The sequence below is a fragment of the Corythoichthys intestinalis genome, unplaced genomic scaffold (genome assembly GCF_030265065.1).
Source record: "Corythoichthys intestinalis isolate RoL2023-P3 unplaced genomic scaffold, ASM3026506v1 HiC_scaffold_23, whole genome shotgun sequence".
NCBI lineage: Eukaryota > Metazoa > Chordata > Actinopteri > Syngnathiformes > Syngnathidae > Corythoichthys > Corythoichthys intestinalis.
The window spans coordinates 373,654-391,566 of NW_026651592.1; the positions used below are offsets into that span (position 1 = coordinate 373,654).

The following is a 17,913-nucleotide window of genomic DNA, read 5'->3' on the forward strand; positions in this document are numbered from 1 at the left end:
TTTTTTACAGCAGAAAAGGTAAATCTGTTATATCTAGAGCCTACCTAAATAAAAGTGACTTACCTCTTCGGGGCAGGCTGTGGCATGCATTGGATCAGGATTGTCATCTGTAGGACGATGGCCCCCAACAAAATGTTTACTGCATATGAAGGTGAATGGCTTCACCTTGCTGGCATGAAACTGGTCTTTTGAACATTCGCACAAGTTGATCCATTGTTCACATGTTTTCCGTCTGAGTTTTTGGCTTCGGGAAACGAAGAAAACATCCTTCTTATGTGGACGGTCTTAATGTCTAGAATCTTTTCTACAAGTTCCATAGCAGCAGTGTTTACTCAGCATGCTCTTTTTTGAAAGATTACCGGCAGAAAACAAGCAGTACTAGCATGGGTTGTATGTGAGTGTGCTTTTATGTTGACCCCCTTCCGGTTGACGATGGTGACGCAGCCTTGCGGTATAAAAATAGCATTTGTGCTGTACGCTATTGACCTTTCGGAAAAGCTCCGCCCCTCTTAGTTACGGTTTCTAAAACGGACAAGCTTCGTAACTCCAGACATATGTTTTAAGTGATTTATTTTGGAGCAATATTCGTGCAACATCCCCTTGAATGAGGCAAAAGGGTTTACAATATGCAGTGGAGGGTTACTTTGAAAGTATAAAAAATTGTAGCAAGCAATTGAAGTAAAACCACACAGGTTCAACACGTATGGCTGATTTATGCTTCTGCGTTGTGGTGATGGCGGACTTACAGTGTATCACAAAAGTGAGTAAACCCCCCTCCCCCATTTCTGCAGATATTTAAGTATATCTTTTCATGGGACAACACTGACAAAATGACACTTTGACACAATGAAAAGTAGTCTGTGTGCAGCTTATATAATAGAGTTCATTTATTTTCCCCTCAAAATAACTCAAATATAGCCATTAATATCTAAACCCCTGGCAAAAAAAAGTGTGTAAACCGCATGGAAACTACGTACATCCCTAAATGTCCAAATTGAGTACTGCTTGTCATTTTCCCTCCAAAAAGTCATGTAACTTGTTACAGGAGTGCTGTCACATTGCTGCAGAGATTGAAGAGGTGGGGGGTCAGCCTGTTAGTGCTCAGACCATACGCCGTACTCTACATCAAATTGGTGTGCATGGCTGTCACCCCAGGAAGAAGCCTCTTCTGAAGACGGTAGACAAGAAAGCCCGCAAACAGTTTGCTGAAGACTTGTCAACAAAGCACATGGATTACTGGAACCATGTCCCATAGTCTGATGAGACGAAGATTAATTTGTTTGGTTCCGATGGTCTCAAGCATGTGTGGCGGCGACCAGGTGAGGAGTACAAAGATAAGTGTGTCATGCCTACAGTCAAGCATGGTGGTGGGAATGACCCCCCCCCCCCCACACACACACACACACACACCACCTCTTCAATCTCTGTAGCAATGCTGACAGGACTCCTGTAACGAGTCATATGATATTTTGGAGGGAAACTGACAAGCAGTACTCAATTTGGACATTTAGGGATGTACAGTACGTAGTTTCTATGGGGTGTACTCACTTTTGTTGCCAGGGGTTTAGATATTCATGGCTATATTTTGAGTAGGGCTGTCAAACGATTACATTTTTTAATGGAGTTAATTACAGATTAAAAATTAATTAATTATAATTAATCATGATTCAAACCATCTATAAAATATGCCATATTTTTCTGTAAATTATTGCTGGAATGGAAAGATAAGACAGCAGACGGATATATACATTCAAGTTACGGTACATAAGTACTGTATTTGTTTATTATAACAATAAATCAACAAGATGGCATTAACATTATTAACATTCTCATGAAGCGATCCATGGATAGAAAGACTTGTAGTTCTTAAAAGATAAATGTTAGTACGAGTTATAGAAATTTTATATTAAAACTCCTCTTAATGTTTTCGTTTTATTAAAATTTGTAAAATTTTCATTCAAAAAATAAACTATTAGCTCGCATTGTTGATGTCAATAATTACATCATGCTCACTCATGGTACTAACCCATAAAATCAGTTGGACCCAAACGCCAGCAGAGGGCGCAAAACACCATAAAACAAGTAACAAGCTGACATTACACTTTACTGTGATTTTAGTCTGTTTGAGCGGGGCATGTGCGTTAATTGCGTCAAATGTTTTAACGTGATTAATTAAAAAACTTAATTACCGCCCGTTAACGCGATAATTTTGACAGCCCTAATTTTGAGGGGAAAATAAATTAACTCCATTATATAGGCTGCACACAGACTGCTTTTCATTGTGTCAAATTGTCATTTTGTCAGTGTTGTCCCATGAAAAGATACACTTAAATATCTGCAGAAATTCGAGGGGTGTACTCACTTTTGTGATATACTGTACGTGGTTAACACAGACCCGATTTGGACCATACGCCATAGCTTGACGTGCGCCTCCTAGAATGGAGGACTGTGATTGGTTGTTTCTGGTTCAGGACATCAACACCGCAATTTTCAAACATTCTAACAACTCCTAGGGGTAAACCATTAGGGTTTTTTGGCTTTTGAAGTTCACTGGTCCCACTATAAAAACCAATGGCCCAAGCCAATGCATCAGTTATTGATCCCAATAATCACGAAAAAGAACAATTTGCTTGAATAACATGAATAAAATTTACAGTAAGGAAGTATTTGCACCCCTTGTGATTTTGCAAGTTCACATACGTAGAAAATATGTAGAGGTCTGAAATTTCATCGATGCATTTCCGCTTATAGACATAGTCTAAAACAGGGGTCATGAATTAAAAATCCTCTGGGTCCGAAATTAAAAAATTAGAACAATCTCGGGTCCGGAAGTATTTTTAATGCCTCTTTTTTCCAAAAAATACAAATGTATCTTTACGTGGCTATGCTGATAATCACAACATTCAAAAATGTAAATAAAAAATAAATTTATGGTAAGTAATAAATAATATTTAAAAATAATTAATTGGTAATAAATAATAAAGCGATCATATTGAGCCCTTAATTCCGCTATTTTTTGAGAACGGATGGCAGAGTTCATAGGGAAACTTTGCGAAAAAGCTGCGTGCTTCGTCTCATAGTGCCTTTTCAAATTGCTGCTTTTTACAAGCCCTTGTTCGGCCATTCCTTACTACGCGGCGAAACGTCTACACAACGCCGAACGCATGCGCACATTGGTCAGAAGCGGCGAGTAATCACTATTTTTGTTTTTATTTAGTTTTTTTAAGACTGCCTCAAAAATACTTTTTGCATGTATTACCCTCTCATACTTTTAACCATTGTGTTTTTTTGTGTGTTAGCTTTGAAGCAGTTGACCACATTAGTCACGTACCGTATTTAAACCGTCCTTATTTGGTAGAACTGCATTTAAATATTTTCTTAAGGCATTTTTAGTACGTTCTGCCTGTATGCATCCAAACAAAACAAGTTTCGCGCGCACGGTAGTACTTTGGGTGTCAAATTTGACTAATATAGGACGTTTCGCCGATGTAGCAGATTTTGGCAGAACACCGTCTCTGAACAGATGAGGCATAGCGGTCTTGTGCTGCCGCCAGGTAAAATGAACGAAAATGTGTTGGTCTACTCCTCCTTAAACACTCTGTTTTCTGCATCAATCTTGCGTCGTTTTGAGCACGCCCGTACCTTTTCGCCTCTTCCTCCAACTTCATTTGGCTCCATTTGTGGCTGTCACTCCGCAGAGTCTGGAAAGCGAGTGTGAGACGTCCTGTTCTAAAAATAGATTTCAAATGCGTCACTCCCATTGGCTGGCTCAGCCGCACGTCACCGCTAAGGTTTTTGTTTGTTGCCCACCTCCGCTCTGCAAACCCGCAGAAAAAAATGATTTTTGTTGTTGCAACGTGTATTAGTCCGGACAGCTTGAGATCTGGTCCAGACGGCTTGGGGGTCCGGAACCTGACTGAGGTCCGCGGTTCCGTGACTTCTGGTCTAAAAAAAACATCCAGAGCTAACATTGTATTAGAGATGTCCCAAGCCGATATTTGGATCGGATGCCAATATGGGCAAAAAAATGCGCATCGGTATCGGATCGGCCGACACAAAAAAATTCCGATCCAGACTTCCGATCCAGTTTTTTTTTGTGGAAAATCCTGTCCGGGTTTTCCAGCGCACAGATTTACATAATCCATTCCAGTTTTTGCTTCGGTTTCCCTAAAATCTGGTCCGCATTTTACGGCACACCTTCAACACACTACATTACCGTCTCCCAATTTACCGAGAGACTTTATCGGTAAAAATGTCAGCTATGTGGGATCATTTCACCTTAAATGACGACAAAGACAAACAGGCAGAGTGCAACATATGCCACAATAAAGTCAAGCGTGGTGGTAAAGCTGTAAGAAGTTTTTATTTAACCAACCTAATCAAGCATTTAGCGAAATACCACCACAAACAATATAAGAAGTATGTTAAGAAAACTGAAGACAAAAAGAAAGGTCCTACGCAACTAACACTGGCAGAAACTTTTGCTATGCGTGACAAACTGGCACTCGACAGTCCCAAAGCCCAGGGAATAACAAGAGTCAATGCCGAAGAATTCATTCTGGATGACGAGCCATTATCTCTTGTGAGTAAAGACGCACCATCCAACACTTAGAACCACGGTACAACATGCCCAGCTGTCATTACATCCTTGAGCGATTCGGCCATGAAAGATTCGAGAATGATTCACAAACATCCAAATTCCGATTATTGAAATATATCAAGTAAAGCGGAACTAATACACAGCGCGGTCTTCGGGACGCAATGAGAAACGGACCGCATTGCGTCCCGAGAGTAAACATCATTCTTGTCATAGACCCGGGTAATGCCAATGCTCGACTTACGGCTTTAGCTCAACTCATGCCGCTGGATAAAAAACACAAGAATACTGCTGCTGACAGCCGCTACAAACTACGTCAACATCGTTTTACTGGAGATAATAGATATCATATGTATATAGAACTAGATGCAAAATGACAGACTCAACGGCGTTAGCAACACTGAAGTAGGGAAAACTAGATGCGTTAGTAAACAGCCACCATCTTAAAGCAGGACACTTCCCTAGTAGGTTGTTGTGAACCTTCCAAGCGAACCTAATTAACTTTTTATCTAAAATACTCCTAAATCGGCAAAATCTTGACTTGAATCTATCTTCAAAACAGTTTTAAAACTTTCACATGTCGAAAGTAGACAGAAGGGAAATTATGGAATAACGGGAGCAATTTTAACAACTTTAACAGTTGATTTACAAAATTAAACAAATTGAATGTAGATTAAAGCTGCTGATACAGAATGGGGACTTGAATATTTTATTTACTGTTTTAAAATGTTAACTTGATACTGAAATAGTCGTTTATTTAAATCTGAGAGGCTTTTTATACAATTATTGTAACTAATGCACGAAACATTAAAAGCATGTAATAGCTTGGGGGGCTTGTGGGATTTTCCACTGAGGTTGTTTGTGTGTTTTGTTTTTTTAAGACAGTTTACAATATTATTTGCACGTTTTACTGACTGACTCTGCCATTTCTGTTATTTATAATGTTTTGTGTTTGTCACTGAATAAACAGGTCAGTTTCTTGTTACCAACCCGTTGTGTGTTATTCAAACTCACCTAATTTAGCTGGCTAGTTGTTATCAAGAGTACTAAAACCTTTTTCAACATGAGTCTGACAACTAAGTAAGGAGGTGAAATAACTTTAAACTTTAACACATGCTCAGATAGGCCGGTATCGGTATCGGCCAGTATCGGTATTGGATTGGAAGTGCAAAAACCAGGATCGGGACATCCCTACATTGTATTGTATCGTGTACCAAATCAACCAATTAGACAATGAGCCATCTGAGAGTTTGTTGGATCATGCTCCCTTAAAAACGGTCTCTAGGACATATGATTGGTCAATGGCTTTATAGGAGGCGGAGTTTGCGAAAGGTCAAATGAGAAAGCAGTGATTGATATGTTTTTCAGTGCCATTGACGGGTTCTCAGTCTGTCCCCATGCAGTCTTGCTATCTTCTCTGTCCAACTTTTTATGACATCTGCTGGAGTTCACCTCCTCACCCACAAATTCTGCTACATTACTTCTGATATGTTTTGACAGAAATGGACTGAAACCTTTTGGGGTATATCTGGCAGTTCAACCCTAAACACAACAAATTATTGTCTTCATTGTCAGTTGAGCTCAGCGGTAGTCAATCTCTTACCGACTCATGAAAGTACCACGTTGGCTTTTGTTTACAAACATTAAAAAAAAAGGTCAATTAGACTAGTGAATTGGTTTTATGTAAAGCAAGATTTTGATAGACTGGCGTTAAGACAAAGAAAAACAACTAATTGTAAATGCTATTTTTCAATTTTGCTGTATGAGGTTGTTTTAATTAGTGATAGCCATTGACAACAAGCTGGTCCCATTATGAGCTAATGTGGGATAATAACACTTGAAGTGTGTTTATGTCTTTAGAAATCGGTCTTCACAAAAATAAGATTATGGAAATGGAGGCAAGGTTTTCTGTGTTTGTTTTTTTGAATTTGCCTCATTTGTGAGCGTGTGTTTCTTTAGCCTTTGTTTAGGTATTGATTGTCTGCAAACAATCACGTTGTTGTGCTGTTTCGACATGTTTTCTCGCACTTTTAAGTTGCTGAATCTCCACATGAATCAATGTCATGTTTACCTGCAAAAATGAACTTTTCCACATTAGCTTGTGAAGAGAGTTTTATAGTTCCGGTCCTTTATGTTCCTAAACCCAGAATATGATCTGGCATATCTGCAATGCTGTTCTCATCGGCGGAAAGCTAAGCTCTTGTAGCGCCCGGCGGCGAAATTCTAATTACCCTAACGCAGCCTTGCGGAGAACCTCACAAATAGTTTTACATTTATATCTGCTGATGTATTTTCTAGGCTACAGAAATGTCCGCGGGGGGGTAGAATCCATCTGAGCGCTTGACTCTGGTTCCGGGGAGAGTGCGCGGGCTTTCACATTGTGCCGCTCTTGTACATAATTAAAGAGAAGCTCCTGGCACGACAACGCTCGGGCTTGTGGCATCCCGGAGACCCCCATCAAGATTCACTGCTGCCTTTTTATTCTATTCGCTCAGGCAAAATGTGCATTTGTGTCGGGGTGTTTCTTTCAGCCGGGCCCTGATAACATACAATTTATATACGGCAAGTTAATTAAAATCCTTCAAGTAGGCCTAGTTCTTGTGTGTGTCTTTAAACCAACAAACCATTTACTGGGCTTTTTAATGTATTCAAGCCGGCGGGTATCACTCTCCCTTTCACATGTGACTTGCTTGACCCTCTGTTTAATGCATGCAAATAAGAAAGTGTGGTTCTCCTTCATGCAAGTCCTTACACTGTATACCATATTGAGAATAGAGATATATTCTTCTCTATTATTTATATAGCTGTCTTTCTGTCCGTGCATCTATCTGTCTACCATGTCTGTTTATCTATTTTTCAATCTATCACCCATCTGTCTGTCTGTCCATCTATTCACCTATCAATGCATCTATACAATAATCCAAAGAAGAGCACATTGACTTGCAAATGTAAAGTACAGTGGGGCAAATAAATATTTAGTCAACTACAAATTGTGCAAGTTCTGGCACTTGAAAATATTAGAGAGGTCTGTAATTGTCAACATGGTTAAACCTCAACCATGAGAGGCAGAATGTGGAAAAAAACAGAAAATCACATTGTTTGATTTTTGAAGAATTTATTTGCAAATCATGGTGGAAAATAAGTATTTTGTCAATACCAAAAGTTTATCTCAATACTTTGTTATGTACCCTTTGTTGGCAATAACGGAGGCCAAACCTTTTCTGTAACTCTTCACAAGCTTTTCACACACTGTTTCTGGTATTTTGGCCCATTCCTCCATGCAGATCTCCTCTTGAGCAGTGATGTTTTGGGGCTGTCGTTGGGCAACACGGACTTTCAACTCCCTCCACAGATTTTCTATGGGGTTGAGATCTGTAGACTGGCTAGGCCACTCCAGGACCTTGAAATGCCTCTTACGAAGTCACTCCTTTGTTGCCCTGGCTGTGTGTTTGGGATCATTGTCATGCTGAAAGACCCAGCCACGTCTCATCTTCAATGACCTTGCTGATGGAAGGACATTTTCTCTCAAAATCTCTCGATACATGGCCCCATTCATTCTTTCCTTTACACAAATCAGTCGTCCTGGTCCCTTTGCAGAAAAACAGCCCCAAAGCATGATGTTTCCACCCCCATGCTTCACAGTGGGTCTGGTGTCCTTCGGATGCAATTCAGTATTCTTTCTCCTCCAAACACGAGAACCTGTTTTTCTACCCAAAAGTTCTATTTTGGTTTCATCTGACCATAACACATTCTCCCAGTCCTCCTCTGGATCATCCAAATGCTCTCTAGCGAACCGCAGACGGGCCTGGACGTGTACTGGCTTCAGCAGGGGGACACGTCTGGCAGTGCAGGATTTGAGTCCGTGGCGGTGCATTGTGTTACTGATAGTAGCCTTTGTCACTGTGGTCCCAGCTCTCTGTAGGTCATTCACTAGGACCCCCGTGTGGTTCTGGGATTTTTGCTCCCCGTTCTTGTTATCATTATGACGCCACGGGGTGAGATCTTGCATGGAGCCCCAGATCAAGGGAAATTATCAGTGGTCTTGTATGTCTTCAATTTTCTAATAATTGCTCCCACATTTCTTCACACCAATCATTTTACCTATTGTAAATACAGTCTTCCCAGCCTGGTGCAGGTCTACAATTTTGTCTCTGGTGTCCTTCGACAGCTCTTTGGTGTTGGCCATAGTGGAGTTTGAAGTGTGACTGACTGAGGTTGTGGACAGCTGTCGTTTATACCGATAATGAGTTAAAACAGGTGCCATTAATACATGTAGTGAGTGGAGCCTCGTTAGACCTCGTTAGAAGAAGTTAGACCTTTTTGACAGCCAGAAATCATGCTTGTTTGTAGGTTACCAAATACTTATTTTCCATTCTAATTTGGAAATAATGTGATTTTCTGTTTTTTTTCCACATTCTGTCTCTCATGGTTGAAGTTTACCCATGTTGTCAATTACAGGCCTCTCTAATCTTTTCAAGTAGGAGAACTTGCACAATTGGTGGCTGACTAAATACTTATTTGCCCCACTGTATCTGTAAAAAGGCAACATTTCTTTGTGCATGTCAACTTGTATTCCATGTGCCTGAAAGCCTAAAAGCTGTGAGCGTGCGTAACATTGTGTGCGTGTTCTCCATCATGCCTCCCATCATTTTCCCAAGAGAGCCCCGTAAGGACACTTGGAGCAGCCAGCACCTGCTGAGTCACAGCGAGGCCCCGCAGAGGTAGAACATCAGGGCGCTCCTCTTACTGTCATTTGAAAGAGATGCCTTTGGCTTTGTTAGCTGTGACCCACATGCTGGTTGGCAGTACAAGCAGCTTTAGCCCATTGCGAAGGTCCGTCAGCCTGTATACTTTTTGGGACTTTTCCACTACCGTACATAGCACTCATTTGGCAACCTGTACCATATGGCTCATGGTTACCTGTTGCTGTGTTCAGACACGCAGCTGACAAAAGCTTAACTTATTGCTGTTTTTTTATTTTTTTATTTCAGTCTTCGTGGCTGTTTTCTTAAGTTTATGATCATGCAACTAATGCATTAGCCATGAGTGAGTCAGTTGGCTAATACAGTTAAGTTAGTCATTCAGGCGGTTATTTGGTCAGTTAGTCATTCAGGTGGGAAGGGAGTTGCGCAAAAAATCGCTGATTAGATGCATCGAGATTCGACACGATTCATAAAGGTTCAAAAACGATGATTTTCTCTTATAACTTTATGACAGCAGCTCGAAATTCAAGACAAGTCTGCCGCCGGACGGACGCACGTACAACGTCATGATGGATGCTGCCAGTTACTGAGCGAGAGATTTAGTCCCTTTTAAAAGACTGGAAAATAAATTTGTGTATGAGACAGGCAGGGACCCGGCGGTCGCGCTTCTGTGCGCATGTTAGATTTTAGAGCGAGAGGGGGAGAGAGATAGTTCGTTGCTCCATGCCTTTCAGTTTTCCAGCATTAGGTTCAAGTTGTATTAATTGGAAAATGTCCCTAGTGTGTTGCTAAGTCCTGTGTGCGTCTACAAGAGGTGAGTACACGAACGGTGAGGAGGGAGTTGAAAGTCCGTGTTGCCCAATGACAGCCCCAAAACATCACTGCTCTAGAGGAGATCTGCATGGAGGAATGGGCCAAAATACCAGCAACAGTGTGTGAAAAGCTTGTGAAGAGTTACAGAAACGTTTGGCCAACAGAGGGTACACGACAAAGTATTGAGATGAGCTTTTGGTATTGACCAAATACTTATTTTCCACCATGATTTGCAAATAAATTCTTTGAAAATCAAACAATGTGATTTTCTAGTTTTTTTTTTCCACATTCTGTCTCTCATGGTTGAGGTTTACCCATGTTGACAATTACAGGCCTCTCTAATCTTTTCAAGTGGGAGAACTTGCACAATTAGTGGTTGACTAAATACTTATTTGACCCACTCTACATGTGCGTTTGCGATTGTGTGCGTGCATGTGTGCATGCGATTGAAAACTATATCCGCCAGCGTTCCACACCTGTGCTGAGTAAGTGATTGATTTATTTGCACATAGTGGTGACGTCATCGCCCGTATAGGCGGCACTGCCGCATTACGTCACTCAGCACAAAAACTGCTCCCACACACCGGCCCCTATTATTATGGGCAAAGCAAAAATTATAATATCCAAAAAATTGGATCATTCAAGAAAAAAAAACAAATAAACAAAGGATCTATTGCACTTTCATGAGTGCGTCAAACAGGTCTTCACTGACTGGCTGGAACCAGCAAACAAATTTAGCTTATTGGTCTCTCGATAAGATTGGTCGGCGTCGGAAGTTTCACACTCCTCACAATTCCTCTTCGGTCAGGGTTCGTATTCACCACTCTGGTGGTGACTCAAGAACCTCTTGTAACGTTTGCATCAGCAATCAAAACAACGTCTCCTTGAATAAAATTTCTTCTCCTTTTGTTCCATTTATGAGGTTCTACCTTTTTTTTTTTCTTCTTAATCGATTCAGTTTTTTTCTTCTGCCCCGAGGTTGGAGGACCTCCTCTTCTTGGCCTTTTCTTTCTTCTTTCGTTTTGTCCATAAGCGGATTTTAAGGGGGGGCCAGGCCCCCCCGATGGCCGAAAAATGTCATTGCATGTAATTGACTTTCCTATATATATATATATATATATATATATATATATATATATATATATATATATACAGTCAATGGGAAAACCCATTGGCAGTGTATCAAATACTTGTTCTCCCCACTGTATATATATATATATATATATATATATATATATATATATACTGTATATATTAAAGTTGTAAAGCAATAAAACTGCAACAAAAATGAAAGACATTAACAAAATCAAAAACTTTTTTATAATTGGTCGAAATTATTTTTCGGGCACCTTAGACAGTCATTTGCTTGGCATATAATTTAATCTGTATATATATATATATTAAAAGAAAAATCATTTTTAAAGATGATTTTTTTTTTTTTTTCTTTTATTGAAAATATTTTTTGGGGGGGATTGAATGATTTAGACACAAATGTCCTCATCATAATATGGCCCAAACAAAAAAAAAGGATTGCTTCAATCAAAAGTTAAGTGTTCAATTGCAAATTTTTCAATCTCAAATATTTTTTCGCATTCAAAAACTTATTTCTAATATTGAAAATGTTCTTTTTTTTGAATGAAGTGATTCTTCTTTTTGAAAATCTATATTTTTTTGAAGCAACTTATTTTTTGATTGAATAATAAAGAGAAAAATGTCCTAGCCAAAATGTGGCCCAAACACAAATCAATACTACGTCAATCAAAAAGTTTCTTCAATAAAAATAAATAAATAAATAAAATAATCAAAGAAAAATAGCTTTCACGTGCATTTTTTTTTTTCCGAGTTTTTTGACTTTCAAATTTATTTTTGCATTCAAACACTTTTTTTGGGGGGGGGATTGAAGCGTCTTTTTTTGGTTGAAAATATTTATTTTGATTGAAGCAACTTTTTTGTTTTTTTATTGAAGCAACTTTTTTTTGATTGAATAATAAAGACACAAAACTACCTCCATTTGGCCTCCGCCCAGGAGAAACAATTTTTGACTGAGGTAACTACATTGGCACGACACCGGCCAGCTACCAAATTCAATGGATGACAATCTTGGTGAAAAGTATTACCTAAGTAGCCTGATTTAGAATTCCCCTCAAGAATGATGGGAAACAAAAAAACGCTAATTCTTGTAAGTTAATTTTATTGCTGACACTGCGTTTTGGCGTCATCAACATATTGTGCCCCCCCACCCCCCAGCCCCAAAAGTCAAACTCTGCCAAGGGTTTTCTCTCCTCTTCCTCTTCGACAACCTCTCCCTTTGGTCCCAATTGTCAGGTGAAATTTTCTTCTTTAGCTTCACCTCGTCTGCCTCTTGTCCATCTGTTGCTTCCGCAGTTATTTTATTCTTAGCTAGTTTAACAGTTTTCTCTTTTGTTGTAGTCGATTCATCTTCTTTGGCTACATCTCTTTTCATCTTTGTCTTGTGTTTAATGTTCTCTTCACTCATAACAGATATTCAACACAAAAACTGCTCCAACAGTAAGAGTGGACAGGTATAAAAAATAGTCGGCAAAATACCCTGGAGAAAATTATCTGTCCTAGTGTAGACGTACCCTTAGTGTCAGTGACAATGATGGACCTCCAAATCCATTTTGACCGGGAGACTTTGCCGTGATTTGTTGCTGTCAATGGCCTCCAATGAGATAATAAAGGCTGCTTTCTCGAGTGTGGAGTCTTGCGGGAAATCATTGCGCCTTTAGGCGTCGTTTCAGGCCCCCCCAAAAAAAACAACCCTGGGAGGATGTGCCTTTACGTTGCTCCACAGCTTCTCGGCGACACTTTTATGTCTTTCAACTTTCTGCAAACAATTTCCTGAGCAAGTTATGTGTGAATGCTTCTTTCATCAAAAGCAAGTCAGTTATGTCATTGTTTAGCTGCTAGCTAATTAGTCGGCTAATTTGTCGATTTTGCTCCCCGTACATCCTGAAGTGCAACATGCTTCTAAAGCGGGAATAAATAAAGACATAAAAGTGCGTCCATGTTAACACGATGGTACAACTGGCCTTGAAATAAACATGTGACTTCATTTATTTATACGAATAACATGCCTAAAAATAAACTAGTCTGATCATGTCAGCATTCGGTCGGAATGCCGCCTGGCTCTGTGAGCTGACACATCACGAGAGGCTCGTATCCTGGCTGGTCCACACTAGCATCATAGAACATCACCATTCACTCTCAGACTCCCAGTTGAAATAGATTGGACGTCTATAAGCATCAATGGCACTAATTTAACCTTTCCTTGATTGAAAGTACATCAATCTGGGGTGCCGTCATAAGCGGATTTTAAGGGGGGCCGAAAAGTGTCATTGCATATAATTGACTTTCTTATATATATAAAAGTTTTAAATAGAGGTGTGCAAAATTTCCGATTCTTAGATTATTCGCGATTCGGCCGTGGAAGATTCGAGAACGATTCACAAACATCCAAATTCCGATTATTGAAATATGCCAAGTAAAGCGGAAGTACAACACACTCAGCGCGCCGCGCGGGCTTCGGGACAGAACGGAGCGGGAGTAGCTAAACATTATGCTTCTCATTAACCGGCCCCTCGGGTAATGCCAACGCTCAACTCACGGCTCTAGCTCAACTCATGCCACGAGATAAAAAAACACAACAACATACCTGCCTGCTGCCGAAAAGCTGCTACAAGTACAGCTAAGCTACATAATGTTACGGTAGATATCATTTATATAGGACTAGATGGATTGTAGACTCGGTAGCGGTAGCAGCACATCTGCAAAAAGCTAGATGCGGGCGTTAGTAAACGGCCGCCATCTTAAAGCAGTAAACTTCCCTGCAATGCTGTTATAGCGAACCTTCCAAGCAAACCTAATTAACTTTTTATCTAAAATACTCCTAAATTGGTAAAATATTGACTTGAATCTATCTTTAAAATAGTTTTAAAACTTTCACATGTCAAAAGTAGACAAAAGGGAAATTATGGAATAACGGGAGCAATTTTAACAACTTTAACAGTTGATTCACAACATTAAATTAATTGAATGTAGTTTAAAGCTGCTGATACAGAATGGGGACTGGAGTTTTTTTAATTTAATGTTATTTTTGTATATTTGTTTACTGCTATATGTTAACTTGATACTGAAATAGTAGTTTGGTTTAGCCTGAGAGTATTTTTGAACAATTTTGTAACTAATGTACAAAACTTTATTTAAAAAAAAAAAAAAAAAAAAAAGGAGGGGGGTGAATCAATAATCGTTTTATAATCGAATCGGAGCCTCTGAATCGTAATCGTAATCGAATCGTTAGGTGCCCAAAGATTCCCAGCTCTAGTTTTAAAGCAATAAAACTGCAACAAAAAATGAATGAAATGAACAAAAAAAAATATTTTTATAATGGGTCAAAATTATTTTTCGAACAGATCATGTGACCAGCAACTTAGACGGTCATTTGCTTTGCAAAAAAATAAATAAATAAAGGGAGGGCAATTTTATTTTTCAAATGATTTTTCTCTTTGATTGAACTTTCTTTTTTGGGATTGAATGATTTAGACAAAAATGTCCTACCCATAATATGACTTCAAACAAATAAATCTTTTTTAATGAAAAATTAAGTGTTCAAATGCAAATCAAATATTTTTTTGCATTCAAAAAATCTTTTTTAATGAAAAATTAAGGGTTCAAATGCAAATAAAATATTTTTTCGCATTCAAAAAATCTTTTTTAATGAAAAATTAAGGGTTCAAATGCAAATCAAATATTTTTTCGCATTCAAAAACTTTTTCTCGGATTGAAATGTCTTTTTTTGAATAAAGTGATTTTTCTTTTCGAAAATATATAATTTTTGAAGCAACTTATTTTTTGATTGAATAATAAAGACAAAAATGTCCTATAGCCAAAATGTGGCCCAAACACAAATCAACATTAATTCAATCAAAAAAGTTGCTTTAATTAAAAAAAAAAAAGAGAGAGAGAAAAAAATCAAAGAAAAAAAGCTTTCACATGCATTTTTTATAGTTTTTTGAGTTTCAAATGTATTTTTGCATTTAAACACATTTAAAAAAACATTTTTGGGGGGGTTGAAAATATATATTTTGATCGAACATTGAGCAACTTTTTTGGGGGGGATGGAATAATAAAGACACAAATCGACCTTCATATTGCTCCGCCCAGGGGATAACATTTTTGACTGGGGTAACTACATTGGCACGACACCGGTGGGCGAACCATATTCAATGGATGACGATCTTGGCGAAAAGTATCGCCTAAGCAGCCTGATTTAGAATTCCCCTCAAGAATGATGGGGAGAAAAAAATGCTAATTGTCAGCTTATTATTATAAATATTCTTGTAAGCTAATTTTATTGCCGACACTGTGTTTCGGGGTCATCAACATGTTGTGCACCCCTCTGCCCCAAAAGTCAAACTCCGCTTATGGGTGCCGTGGCAATAACAGAGGCACTGTTCTCCTTATTACAAGCCTTCGTAGCGTCAGTATGATTCTCTAATTACTACATAATGCTTATTTAATGAACAGATTATTGGTTTTGACGAGCTTCATTTATTTGTCTGATTTGATTAGCTGCCCTCATATCATTAAAAGCAAAAGAAATGCACTCAAAATGCATCATAACGGCTATTGACGTTAAAAAAATCCAAATAAAAAGCACCCACCCTGCGGCGCGCTCGTGACAACGCGCCAATATGTGGTTGCTGGATAACATTTGGGATGGAATGGAAATAAAGGAATGAGGAGATCAATAGGAGGTGGACTGACGTGAAAGCAGCCGAAATAGTGATTAAACATTAATTGCGTTTGTTGTCAGTCACGCAAAAGAGGCCAACTGTAAGAGACCGCGTGTTAAAACTACTGCTTCATTAGCCAGCTAAAAAAAGGTTTTGTATATCATCCAGAATCTGTAGCCCTCAAAGAGGAAAGGAGACTATTATGAAAAATTGAATTTCGAAAAAGTAAATAAAAGTATATTTTGCATGTTTTTCTGGGAATATGTGTTTGAACTAGTGCTATCAAATTTATCGCGTTAACAGGCGGGAATTAATTTTTTCAATTAAATCATTTACTCTCAGCAGTGTTCACGTTTTACTGGATTTTGACTGATTTTGCAAGGCCCACAGAAAATTCTGTTCGATTGCTATGTAAACATTAGGCCTGAACGATATTGGAAAAAACTATTGCTGCAATTTTTTTTGAGTTTATTAATTAATTAATTAATATTGCGATATTATAATGTGATATTAAAAAAAATAATAATAATAAAAAATCACTAGATGACTTGAATAGCTGTTTGGAAAGACTTTGGATGACTCACTATGACCACAGTGTACAGTATTCCATCGTTTTTCGTGGCTAATAGGGACCAGAACCCTGCCACGATAAGTGAAAAACCGCGAAGTAGCGCACCCCACCCCAATTTTTTTTTTCCCTTTTTTTGTGTGTGTGCTCAATGTATTTATTCAGATTTAGCATTGGAAAGAGATACATATACATATCTCATTTGGATGATCCAGAAGAGGACTGGGAGAATGTGTTATGGTCAGATTAAACCAAAATAGAACTTTTTGGTAGAAACCCAGGTTATCGTGTTTGGAGGAGAAAGAATACTGAATTTTATGCTCCTGAATGATATGAACCGCTTGGATGTGTGTGGAAGCGATCGCTATATTTATTTAGTTTTTTGTATCCCGCGCCATGAAAATAACAGACTTCTGGCTTCGGTCTTGCATTGAGGAGGAGGGCGCTGTGACGTGTACGGTAGAAGGCGTCCTCTTCACTGTACAGCGTACTGTTGTGTATGAGGACGAAGGATTCAGCTGATTTTTCGGATTAATACATTTTTCGCATCACGCCAGCCAAATGGCTGCAGAAAAATCATTCTGTATGAGGGAGAGGCGTATGCGCCTTTTTGGAGTTTCAAAAGGTTCCCGTTCACTGTGGATATTGGCCAAAACAAGCCCGACTACTGTGGGAGCATTGGACTTACGAGGAAGTGAGTAAACATCTTGTTTAGTATTATGTCAAATATTAATACAGCTATGACAAAGTAAACACTACAAACTTTCTTTAAATAAAGGGCTACTTACGTTTGATCATTGATAGGCATGTAAAAAGCTCTCCTCATGCACATTAGCAGCACGTTAGCTCCACAACAACTGCAGCCGCCCTCCTCCGGGGAACGAACTGTAAATTGCTCTCTGCTGGGCGGTTTGCCGATCAGCGATGACAATCGACAACCCAGTCGTCATGTCAAATAATGCAGGCTAGTTATGTATGATTTTCCGCTTCGAAGACTTTGAAACATCACTCGGTTCGGGTTAGCATGTCGGCTAGCTGTCACGCCTTTTGGTTTGTTTACATTCTCCGAAGCCGGGGAAGGGAAATGACATTTGTCTGATTTAGGTGTCATAAAATATCGTTCGGGAGGTGCGACAGTAAAGGTGAAGTCGACAGTTTTGACCATTATGGAGTAATTTTGCCATGTCGTCCTGAATAAATGCATTGTTATTATTTCATATTCCATTTAGCACAATACTGTTATTTGTCATGACCATGCCATTTATTTAGCAATTGGGGAAAATACTTGGATAAAAATATTGATGTAAAGAGACAGAAACAATGACATTTTGCAGCTCTCTTCGTCGCGTTTCCTCGTTGTGAATAGCTCCCCCTCGACGGGCTGACTGGTCCTTCTCAAGTCATTTATATAGCTATTGGGGAAAAAAATACTTGGATAAAAAGAATATCCTGTAAAAATATTGGAGTAGAGAGACT

The 17,913-nt window shown here is 38.9% G+C and overlaps 1 protein-coding gene across 7 annotated transcripts in view; it reads left to right on the forward strand.

The window, feature by feature from the left end:
* The window catches only part of LOC130911193 (teneurin-4-like), a 599,534-nt gene that overhangs the window by 151,441 nt on the left and 430,180 nt on the right, over positions 1-17,913 (forward strand). The gene's annotated exons all lie outside the window — the stretch shown is intronic.